Here is a 12,234-nt window from a genome sequence, read left to right on the forward strand (position 1 = left end):
ATTTGAGTTTCAATCACTAGAATTTTCCTCAACAGATAAGTGATTTTCTTCACTTTCACAAACTTATGTCGTACCGCCATCTTCAGAATTGTCCGTACCCTTTTTAGCCATCATTATTTTAGCCCTAAAACGCATATTCCTCAGTGCATAAAACATTAGATAAGATATTCAGAATGTTTTTTGTTTTGTTTTTTTATATTAAAAGTGCTAGAAAACGTCTCAACAATTTTTGTGTTTGTCGTATCCCAATTGGCCTTAAATGACTTAGAATTGACGAAAGGTCTCGTTGGCATTGGTTGTAGCACATATGGTATGGTTGATGTATTGTTCCATACGGTTCTTTACTTTCACTCAGAAGTTCAAATAATTACTGCTGTAACCTTCTCCCATTGATGCTGTGATCGTTTGACCCACTTCTGGAAAAAAAAAAAAAGGCTCGCTCGTTCGCCACTTCATTTTAGTTATGAGTAGCTTAACCGAAATAAACATAAATATAAATACATAATAACAATAAATAATAAACGATTTGGTTTTATAATAACTTAATAATATAGCATTAAAAATACCTAACTTTAACTCATTACTATGAAATACTGTAGTCTTTGTTTATAATGAAATGTTCTTTCCAATGGTTAAAGCAGTTAAAGTGCCTCTTGAACACTATAGGCTCTACTCCTTCGTTATTTGATGTACGGGTAAGAAAAAAACTTGGATTCTTTTTAAAGGTTATGCTTGCCTTAGTTTCAATTTTCCCACATGTAAATAAATATAAAACATACAAAAAGCGAGAGAACAGCACTGAGAATAAAAAATATAAAAACAATTTATGTTATTTTAAACAGAAAAGAGATTTAAGGGTACATTTCAGTTTGCTAAAACCAGTACAATATCGTTGAAGAAACTGATTGATTGTTAATACAGACGTTGTAAAGTATTTAAGTATTGTTTCGGTAGTAATGACAAACAGATCCCTCACTGGGACAGCGGTAAGTATACGGATTTACAACGCTAAAATCAGCGCTTCGATTCTCCTCGGTGTACGCAGCAGATAGCTCGCCTTCAAAGACTATACAGGCCCGGCATGGCCAAGCGTGTTACGACTCATATTCCGAGGGTCGCGGGTTCGAATCCCGCTTGCACCAAACATGCTCGCCCTTTCAGCCGTGGGGGCGTTATAATGTGACGGTCAATTCCATTATTCGTTGGTAAAAGAGTAACTCGAGAGTTGAAGGTGGGTGGTGATGATTAGCTGCCTACCCTATAGTCTTACACTGCTAAATTAGGGGCGGTTAGCGTAGATGGCCCTCGAGTAGCTTTCCGCAAAATTAAAAACAAACAAATCAAAGACTATACATTTTTGACGGTTAAGAGGTAATCGAATATTTGTTATTACCTAATGTTTGAAGACAAAAAGTTAATTCGTGTTAAAATTATTCTAAAACTTACTCTTTAAATGATTCGGTATCAAATATTCTAACCGTATTTTAAATATTTAATCTAATTTATGATTGTTTTGATTCACCACCTAATTCGTTGTTTTTGGTATTTAAGATCTGTTTAATAATTTTCATTCCTATCATAAAATCATAACAAAAACATCTAGAAGTATGGAGCTTCATTGTTTGTTTTGAATTTCGCTCAAGACCGCATGAGGGCTATATACGCTAAACATCCCTTATTTATCAGTGAGAGACTAAATACCACCCATCGCCAACTCTTGGGCTAAATACCACCCATCGCCAACTCTTGGGCTAAATACCACCCATCGCCAACCCTTGGGCTAAATACCACCCATCGCCAACCCTTGGGCTAAATACCACCCATCGCCAACTCTTGGGCTAAATACCACCCATCGCCAACTCTTGGGCTAAATACCACCCATCGCCAACCCTTGGGCTAAATACCACCCATCGCCAACCCTTGGGCTATTTCTTTACTAACGAATAGTGAGACTGATCGTCATATAGTAACGTCTTCACAGCTGAAAGAGCGAGCATGTTTGGTGCAAGCGGGATTCGAACCCGCAACTCGCGTGTAGCAGGTCGAGCGCCCTAATCACCTGGCTGTGCCAAGCTATATGGACCTTACTTGGCGTTTTATTTCAAATACCTACTATTTTATGGCCCTTATCTTGTCTAGTGGTTATCGTGCTGTACTATGAATCCAGTAGTATAAAATTTGCATCCAGTTGCTGTAAAATGGTGCTCCATATTTTGGGACGACAAGTATACGGATGTTTAAGTGCTTGATATCAAAACGACCTATAATTCACAAATCAGAAACTCAGCTGATAACGTAAAACCGCTTGATCACGTATCGTTACTACATTTTTGACGATTTTTTGTTGATGCCGCCGAAAATTGATAGTTTATGGACAAAAAATCATCATAAACCCAGATTGTAAAGATGGTTTCAGATCTGGTGTTTAAAATTTCAAAGAAATCCTTTGTACTTAAAGGAATTAAAAAATAAAAAGAATACGAATCTTCGTAAGACACAAAGAAGCGTGGAACAAGTCACGATAACCAAAGTTCAACGTCCTATAACAGGTGAAAGTCCATGAACATGAGGATCAGCAGTGAAAGCCGTATATATGCCTAAAGCAACAGTACGCAATATAATCTAGAATTATTTCAGTCTGTAAAGAGGACACAAGTAGCTCCCACAACATATCCACTCAACCATCAAATACCTCCAGTAGCTGAAGAATGAAACCGATTATAAAACTCTTCCATATAAAGAAATAACGGTCAAGACACCCATGACGCAGCTGAAACAGCACCTGCGGATTTCTGCGCGATAGGACTGCTGGAACTGGCTCTAGGACACCGCCGTCCTTGATATACTAGATAAGATCATAAACAGCTGCAGGGAAGAGAGAGATACTTTGAACATGACAGCCTTACGACAGAGTTTTCTACAATGGAAATTACACTAGAAAGCTATTGTGAAGATGCACTGTCGCCAAATAGATCATGACTGGACGTGGTGATACTCCAAATTCGTTTTAATAAAGCGTATTAGACCTCCGTTGCTGTTCCCTGGTCAGTTCAAAGTTTGTGGCAGCTCTCACAGATAGCACTTGTGTATTTTGTGCAAATACGCCAAACAACCTTTTTATATATGATGATGAGAAACCCACTCGAATTAAAAATTTATTCTAAAGAAGACTGTATGGATATTACAACTTCAGTTACAGTTTTAATACCAACAACAGCCATCTTTAGAATACAGCATTTGTTTTCATTCTACGAGTGGCAAAATGATATGTCTGCAAACTCGTACCACTAGCAGATAGGTTTCGATACTCGTGGTATGCAAAACAGAGAGGGCTCGTTTTATATCTCTATATTCAATTACAATCAATCAAAGTTTCTTTTAACATGAAATGCAAAAAGAATTACTGGAAAGGTATTAAAAATACTTTTAAAAATCATTGTTTCGGGTACTAAAATGTAACTCCATTTTCACAATTTTTAATTATTATGAGAATGTGAATTAGCAAGTATTTTATTCACTGAAACGCTTTGGCATTGCTTCGAATCATAGAGTAAAGAGTGTGTAGGAAATTGCTAATCTTAGTTTCATTGAGATAAAGAATTGTATTAATTACAAAAGAAAAAAGTGTATCATTAGCTACAGATTATGAGGTTTGGCTGATATCGTGTGTGTGTGTGTGTGTGTGTGTGACACACTCAATACAGTCATGGTAAAATCTTAATTAAAATTTAGACAAAATAAAATATTTCTCTACATAAATATAACGTAGTCAGTCCAGGAAATGTTTGTTTGTTTTGAATTTCGCACAAAGCTACTTGAGGGCTATCTGTGCTAGCCGTCCCTAATTTAGCAGTGTAAGACTAGAGGGAAGGGAGCTAGTCATCACCACCCACCGCCAACTCTTGGGCTACTCTTTTACCAACGAATAGTGGGATTGACCGTCACATTATACACCCCCACGGCTGGGAGGGCGAGCATGTTTAGCGCGACGGGGGCGCGAACCCGCGACCCTCGGCGTAGGAGTCGCACGCCTTACGCGCTTGGCCATGCCAGGCCTTCCAGGAAATGTATTATAAAGTTATAAAGGAGATACTTAGAGGCATGGAAGTAAGTTAATGGCTCATTTAAAAAACGTTCACTACTATAAGTAGAATGTGCGAAACATTTACTTTAAAGAAGTATAAGTAACTATGTATTTTTAATTTTTATGAGCCTGACTTTTAGAGTCTATTTATCAACCACATAGTGTTATTGTGTTAGTTTTTACATATCTTACTTTTGTCACTTTTGTTCTGAGGTGAGATGGTTATGCACACCTTCCCTGTTTATACTTCTGTCTTCTTGGACGGGCATAACCTATTTAACGTATTGAGAATGACAATCTGACGATTCATGGGGACGTTGTAATGTTACAGTCACTCCCACTATTCGTTGGTAAAAGAGTAGTCCAATAGTTGACAGTGGGTGGTAATGACTAGTTGCCTTCCCTCTAGTCTAAACACTGCTAAATTAGGGATGGTTAGCGCAGATAGTCCTCGTGTAGCTTTGCGCGAATCTCAAAAACAAACATTTCAGTTAACGAAATTTATAATGTTGATGCATCATCTTTTTGAGTACTTAAAGGTGAGACAAAACTGCCCAGAGACTTAGTCATCATATCAACTCAGTGAAATAATAATTAATCTCTTGTGACTCGAACCACAAAACAAATCCGCATAGATTACAGTTTCTGTTTAGATAAAACTGCTTATTTATTCTCTTGTAGAAGAATAGTCAACTGTTCAAAAGTATTCGAGTTTTGGTCTCGTTTGAAAACATTACAACTTCTGAAGGTGATCTCGTGTGTTAACTTCTTAACCAGATCCACTTCAAACAGGTAACTCAGGGTGACCACTTCCTTGAAACTAGGGTAGCTATATCTGCAGAACAAAGATTTTATTTCAAATACAGAACACTGCAGATATTACTGGGTCATTGGTAAATGTAAAATTGAACATTAAAAATAGTTAAAATAAGTGTTACATACTTTATTAATACATAGGAGAATAAAGCATTTCAGTTTTAACAATACACTTTATGACATAAAGATACGCTTAGTTTCAAACATAAAAGTTTACACAGATATGTAACATCTTAACGCGTTCTGTGATTTTTGATACGTGAGGTTTGTATACGAGGTATGAACCCCTCCCTACTTTCCCTTTTCCCGCCCTTCATCACATATATTTTTCCTACGACTGATGATTCAAGTTAAAAGAAGGCAGAATAAACTAATTAGGAAATACTGTACCTGACTTTGTATGTCTCTGTTTATAAGGTACATTTCTAGAAATGAGTCAGGCTGGATCCCTACTAACATTTATCTTATCCTACTATTGGCGTCCAAACTAGTTCAGGGCTTCCTTAATCGTGCACAACCTTGGACTATCAGAACTGGCGCCGCCGTTAGAAGCGCGTGTCTATCTTTATACGTCCATTCATATCGATTTCTTCTTGTTTGGAGAACGATTAAAAATATGAAATATATATTTTTATTGTTCAAACACCCATATCAATATTTCATTTGTTAATACACTACTAAAATAAAGATTACGTAAAAAATGTTAAAGATAATAAAATTATTTTATCAAGAAAACAACTTAAAATTTACATAGATTATTAAATAAGCCTTAAAAAAGTACTTTCAGTTGTGAAAGAAAGAACCGTCCTTTATACAGTTTAGTTTATATAAAAATTACGAAAACGACAAAAATATTTCGGTTTTCATTAATGATATATTTAATTACAGTTCTATAAATGTGATATGTCTTTCAGAAAGTGAAAACATAACTTCCGTGTTAGGGTTTCCCACTATATGCAAGCAAACCTCTTAATTAATTAATGCATTGTAAGAAACCTCCAAATTTTAAAAAGCTATATTTACATGTTTTCCTTCTTTTTCCAAACATGTAATGTAAAACATAATTAAACGTTTTCCGAAATATATTTCATAAAAGTTTTTGACGCCACTTTAAAATGGATGAAGGTGAAAATAGTAGTGTAAATAGTGTGTGTTTGAATTTTTTAATTCACGCAAAACTACATTAGGGCTATCCGTCCCTAATTTAACAGTGTAAGACTAGAGGGAATACAGTCCCGTAGTAATCACCACCCACTCTTGGGCTTCTCTTTTACCAATGAATAATGGGATTGACCTTAACATTATAACACGGCTGAAAGGGCAAGCATGTTTGGTGTGACGGGAATTTGAACCCGCGACCTTTGGATTACGAGTCGAGTGCCTTAACCACTGGGCCATGCCGGGTCGGTAATTGTAAACTGTTTGTATGTTTTGAATATTACGCAAAGATACAGTTACAACAGAAAGTGTTCGTAACCCTGCGTCGTGAGTAGTTTTTTTCCTCATAACTTAAAAAGTATCATGATTAGGATAATGAAAGTATGGTATATTATAAATATTATAAAGACTAGTATTATAAATACGAACAGAAAGTGTTCGTAATCCTGCGTCGTGAGTAGTTTTTTTCCTCATAACTTAAAAAGTATCATGATTAGGATAATGAAAGTATAGTATATTATAAATATTATAAAGACTAGTATTATAAATACGAACAGAAAGTGTTCGTAACCCTGCGTCGTTAGTAGTTTTTTTCCTCATAACTTAAAAAGTATCATGATTAGGATAATGAAAGTATAGTATATTATAAATATTATAAAGACTAGTATTATAAATACGAACAGAAAGTGTTCGTAACCCTGCGTCGTTAGTAGTTTTTTCCTCATAACTTAAAAAGTATCATGATTAGGATAATGAAAGTATAGTATATTATAAATATTATAAAGACTAGTATTATAAATACGAACAGAAAGTGTTCGTAACCCTGCGTCGTGAGTTGTTTTTCCTCATAAGTTAAAAAGTATCATGATCAGGATAACGAAAGTGTAGTATTTATAATACTAGTCTTCATAATATTTATAATACTAGTCTTCATAATATTTATAATATACTATACTTTCATTATCCTAATCATGATACTTTTTAAGTTATGAGGAAAAAAACTACTCACGACGCAGGGGAACGAACACTTTCTGCGTAACTGTACATGAGGGCGCTATTTATGCCAGCCATTCGTAATTTAACAGTGGTTTGAATTTCGCGCAAAGCTACACGAGGGCTATCCGCCCTAGCCGTCCCTAATTTGGCAGTGTAAGACTAGAGGGAAGGCAGCTAGTCATCACCACCCACCGCCAACTCTTGGGGTAATCTTTTACCAACGGATAATGGGATTGTCCTTCACATTATAACGCCACCATGAATTTAGCAGTGTAAGATAGCTAGTCATCTTTAACAACCAGCAACTCTTCAGCTACATTTCCTAACAAATAGTCACATTATAATGCCCCTACGATTAAAAGGACGAGCATGCTCCATGGGAATTCGAACCCGCGACCCTCAAATTCATAAACAAGCACAAGTAAATAAGTAAGAAGTACATTTTTGTATTAAAGTATTTAAGATTAAGGAAATAAACTGATGTTATGTAACAACAAAAACGTATAATTATAATAACATTTTAAGCAAATAAAAATGAGAAAGGAAGAGAAAAGAAAGTATATTTGATAAGTTGAAATTAATTAAATTTATATTTTAATATCCTTAATTTATATGACGATTGTATTTTACATTTGTATATTTCGGGAAAAAAAGTTATTTAATTTAGGCTATTTATGTTTAGTTGAAAAGCGGTATTTGAATGTTCTGATTATAAATTATCTGTAAACTTACATCCTGATGTCACGAAACACCCTCCAGTGGCACTGTGGTATGTTCGCAGGCTTATACTGTTATAAACCGGGTTTTGATACCCGTGATGAGTAGAGCATAAATGGCCCTTTGAGTAGCTTTATGCATAATAACAAAACAAACAAATATCTCGAAACTGATAGAAGTTAATAAATGTCAGTTTTTATGTATGTATACAGTCATCGTTTGTAATTTTTTGTAATAAACAACATACAGTCCATTTGTTTAAAATAATATATTAATAAAAACAAGTCGAACGTATATACAAATGTTCATTACATTGTTGGTTATCACAGCTGTACCCAATACGTTAAATAATTGTCTCCTTTTCGTCAAAACCACACAGGAAGATTCAGTTACCCTATAAAACAATTTGACAAGATGAATTGTTCTTCCTTCTCTGTTATTGTGATATAGTCTGTGGCAATTCACTTTAAAATCACCATTATATGCTCTTTATGGCTAAAGTCACAATCACGCAACTTATATCTAACTTACTTTTTGACGCCTATTTGTACCACGACAGAGGCCCAGAACATTCCACACACTACTGGATATTGTGATGCAATAATGGTCAACAACGAGATAAGCTCAAAAGGTTCTAGTAACAAGGACGCAATAACATAACAATCGCTAATTCACAACTTAACTACATAACGCATGATTCGTAAACAATTAAATAAACAAGCTTGTAATAAACTATAGTTTCAAGAAATAATTAAATTCAACGTTGACGCTATACTTAAGTTGAAACAATCATGTATATATATACACAATGATCACTTTAAAACAAAACGTTATTATAAAGCCTAATGTCTTCGACATATAAATTAATTCAGATTTTAGTTTTGTTACTTTGTTTGTTATGATGATGGTCCCTAAAAGGTAAAGAAATAAAGAAAGATTTGGTTTATTTATTAAGATTCCTTAACTTAACATATACATGGTTTTGAATTATAGCATTTTATTTAAGTCGACATAAATAAATAATTACTACATAATCTCTTTAAACACACAGTTATTAGGTTGTACGTCTTTAATCAAGGAATCATTCTCCGAGGTCGTTAATCTTCCTTTTATTCCTCTTCGCGCGAAATTTAATAGATACTTTCTTAACAGCGTCAGTTTCAATATTAATATTGTTCACTTACTAAGGCGTTTTAAGTCGGAAGTAAAGTAAAAAGTGTAGAACTTTAAGTTTGAAGTTTAGCTAAATATATATCATTGACTGATGTAGGCCAGGGTCACTCGACTCGCAATATGGGGGCTGCGGGTTTGAATTCTCGTCCTACTACACGTGCTTTCCCTTTTAGCTAAGTCCAGCATGGCCAGGTGGTTAAGACACTCGACTCGCAATCCGAGGGTCGCGGGTTCGGATTCCCGTCACACCAAACATGATCGCCCTTTCAGCCGTGGGGGCATTATAATGTTACAGTTAATCCAACTATTCGTTAGTAAAAGAGTAACCCAAGAGTGGGCGGTGGGTGATGATGACTAGCTGCCTTCTCTCTAGTCTTACACTGCTAAAATAGGAACGGCTAATTATGATACAGTGTTAATTTCTTGTTTGACAAAATTGTTATTACTTTTGGTTAGCGTAAAATGTTTCGTACACGATATACAGAGCTTAATAACTTGTATACATATGTAAAATAACAAATAATATAAAATAACTCTTTTTCACGAGCATATGAATAATGAAAACCTGGGTGTAACAATTGTACTAGATAATTATATAAAATTCCATTTTCTTTTGAACCATCTATCTATAGAAGAGTTTGGCAAACTGACTTCTGACTGTCATATTTATTCCTTTTTTACGTACTCCTTAATTATATTAAATAAGTATAGTGTCTTGCAGAAATGATCACTCCTACCAAGAATGTAACATTTTAAAAAATACAAATACTGTAAACAATTTTTTAATGAACTTCAAAATTCTAATGATCAATCGTAACACCGTATGTGTGAAAGAGGTTGAACGTCAGCAAAATCTGCAAAGAAAATATATAAATTGAAATTTACTGATTGCATAAGTAATTCAGCCCACTGATTTAGTACTTGGTGGAAGCACCTTTAGCAGCAATTACTGCTGCGAGTCTCTTTGGATGGGTGTCTAGCAGCTATGCACAAAGAAATGATGTAATTCTGTCCATTCTTGACGCGACGGGGATGCGAACCCGCGACCCTCAGATTACGAGTAGCACGCCTTAACACGCTTGGCCATGCCGGGCCTCGAAGAGTGAAGTCTATCAACAATTCCCAACAGACTTGTCAGAATTAGAGCGTCGCGGGTTCGCATCCCCGTCGCGTCAAACATGCTCGCCCTTTCAGTCGTGAGGGCGTATAACGTGACGGTCAATCCCACTATTCGTTGGTAAAAGAGTAGCCCAAGAGTTGGCGGTGGGTGGTGATGACTAGCTGCCTTCCCTCTAGTCTTACACTGCTAAATTAGGGACGGCTAGCACAGATAGCCCTCGATTAGCTTTGTGCGAAATTCCAAAACAAACAAACAGATCTATCTTTTGTCTCTCACAAGTCATTGCCAAGAGGCTTTTCATTTAATACCAAAACTCATGGAATGGATTAAATGATGAGGATAACAAATTTTCTGAAAATCTGTTTATGTAGTATAATATTTCACTAACATTTACATCTAAAAAGATGTTGTGTGGTTAAATATGTTTGTCTTTTCATGAAGTCCGTACTTGGGTCAATTACTTCAATTTATAATTTGCTGTACAATACACATATGAGGAATGTGTCGTAAATATTTTCCGGTCTTACAATACTTAACTATCATTATAAATCTATATATATAATTAACATCAACTGAAATATTAATAACTACAACATTTGAAGTTAGAGTTTTTCTACGAAAGTTTTTGTTACATCAATTTTTGTAATTACATTTATTCACTTTAAGTCACGAAACTCAAGGAACATGTAACGGTTTGTTTCATGCTATAAACTCATCTTAATAATCCCCCCGAAAATAAATTATTGCCTGTTTGTTTTATAATTAAGCAGAAAACTACATAATGAGCTATCTGTGTTCTGCTCACTACGTGTATCAAAACCCCATTCGTAGAAGTGTGAGTTCGTAGACATATCGCTGTACCACTGGAAGAGTAGGTCAAATTATTGTGAGAGAAATTAAGATTTTACACAAAAGTATATCCAACAGATTATATGTTTATCCCCCCATTCTTTACATGTTTAAGTATCATTTTCTTCCATGTTATTAAAATTATTCTCCTCGCACATAATTATATTAAGTCAATAAAACAAAGAAACACTATTTTATGAACTGTTAAACAAACTGTTGTTGTCTAGTTTGTTACGCCCATTGTAATATTCTATCAATTTTATACTTTGTGCAACTAAAAGGTTATAAAACTGTATTTAAGTTTTTGTTTGTTTGTTTCAAGGCACAAAACTACATAATGGGCTATCTGCGCCCATTAAGGCCACCAAAACCTAGTTTTTAGTGTTTAGACTTGTCTCTGAGACCTCAGAAGTGTATTTAAGATACTAAAGAAAGCCACACAATATGTTTGAAAAACTAGCGTTAGTGAAAGGTCTCAGCAATATTTAATTTTTTTAGTGTAAATTAAACACCTACTTTTTAAATTCGTCTAGTAAATCTTGTTTCAATTTAAAACTTAAAACTGAAACTTAAAAATAATTTATAATTACAAAAGGTATCTTTAATGCTTCGAGTTTATACAAAAAACAATATTAACAATGCTGTCGTGCCATCTAGTGCTCAAATTAAAAACTATTCTCACCAAGAAGATGTTTCGATTTAAATATCATGTTCTTCTTCCACGCACTTAGAAACTGTAGGTTTCATATCCTCATTAATTACAGAAATTTCAAAAACTGCTTGAAATTATTAAAATTAAGTCATAAATATCAACATATTATAGGATAACATAACAGGGATTTTGATAACTAACCAAATTTTCTAATATAAGTAACAAAATAAATCTCTCTTATCAGTGATGACGAGAAAACCCACTTGTAGAGGAAAATATATATGTAAAAACGGCTGGTTTGGGTAAAGAATTTTTTTTATGTAGAGAAGCGAACAATGTTTCGACCTTCTTCGGTCATCGTCAGGTTCACAAAGAAGGTCGAAACGTTGTTCGCTCCTCTACATAAAAAAAAAAAAAATTCTAAACCCAAACCAGCCATTTTTACATATATATAAATCTCTTCTTAATAGAATCCTGTAACCTTAAAAATGCTGACCAAAATGTTAAAAACATAAATATAAGACTTTAGAAGAGTTGTATTTCGACGACTGACAATTCAAATAAAAACTGATGTTTTACTAAGCAAGTAAATTGAATTGTTATATTTATCAAAAGGTGCATGATATAACTTTTATAAACCAGATGAAATGCAAAGTAAAATCTTATTAA

At 34.5% G+C, this 12,234-nt stretch overlaps 1 long non-coding RNA gene across 1 annotated transcript; it reads right to left on the bottom strand.

Annotated features, from left to right (window-relative positions):
* Nucleotides 1-4,682: 4,682 nt before the first annotated feature.
* Nucleotides 4,683-8,458, bottom strand: LOC143254440 (uncharacterized). Its single transcript, XR_013030208.1, has 3 exons — nt 8,303-8,458; nt 5,291-5,492; nt 4,683-4,919 (listed from the first exon to the last, which is right to left on the bottom strand). It is a non-coding gene; the product is annotated as an uncharacterized LOC143254440 (long non-coding RNA).
* Between the last annotated feature and the right edge of the window lie 3,776 nt (nt 8,459-12,234).

The sequence above is a fragment of the Tachypleus tridentatus genome, chromosome 1 (genome assembly GCF_004210375.1).
Source record: "Tachypleus tridentatus isolate NWPU-2018 chromosome 1, ASM421037v1, whole genome shotgun sequence".
NCBI lineage: Eukaryota > Metazoa > Arthropoda > Merostomata > Xiphosura > Limulidae > Tachypleus > Tachypleus tridentatus.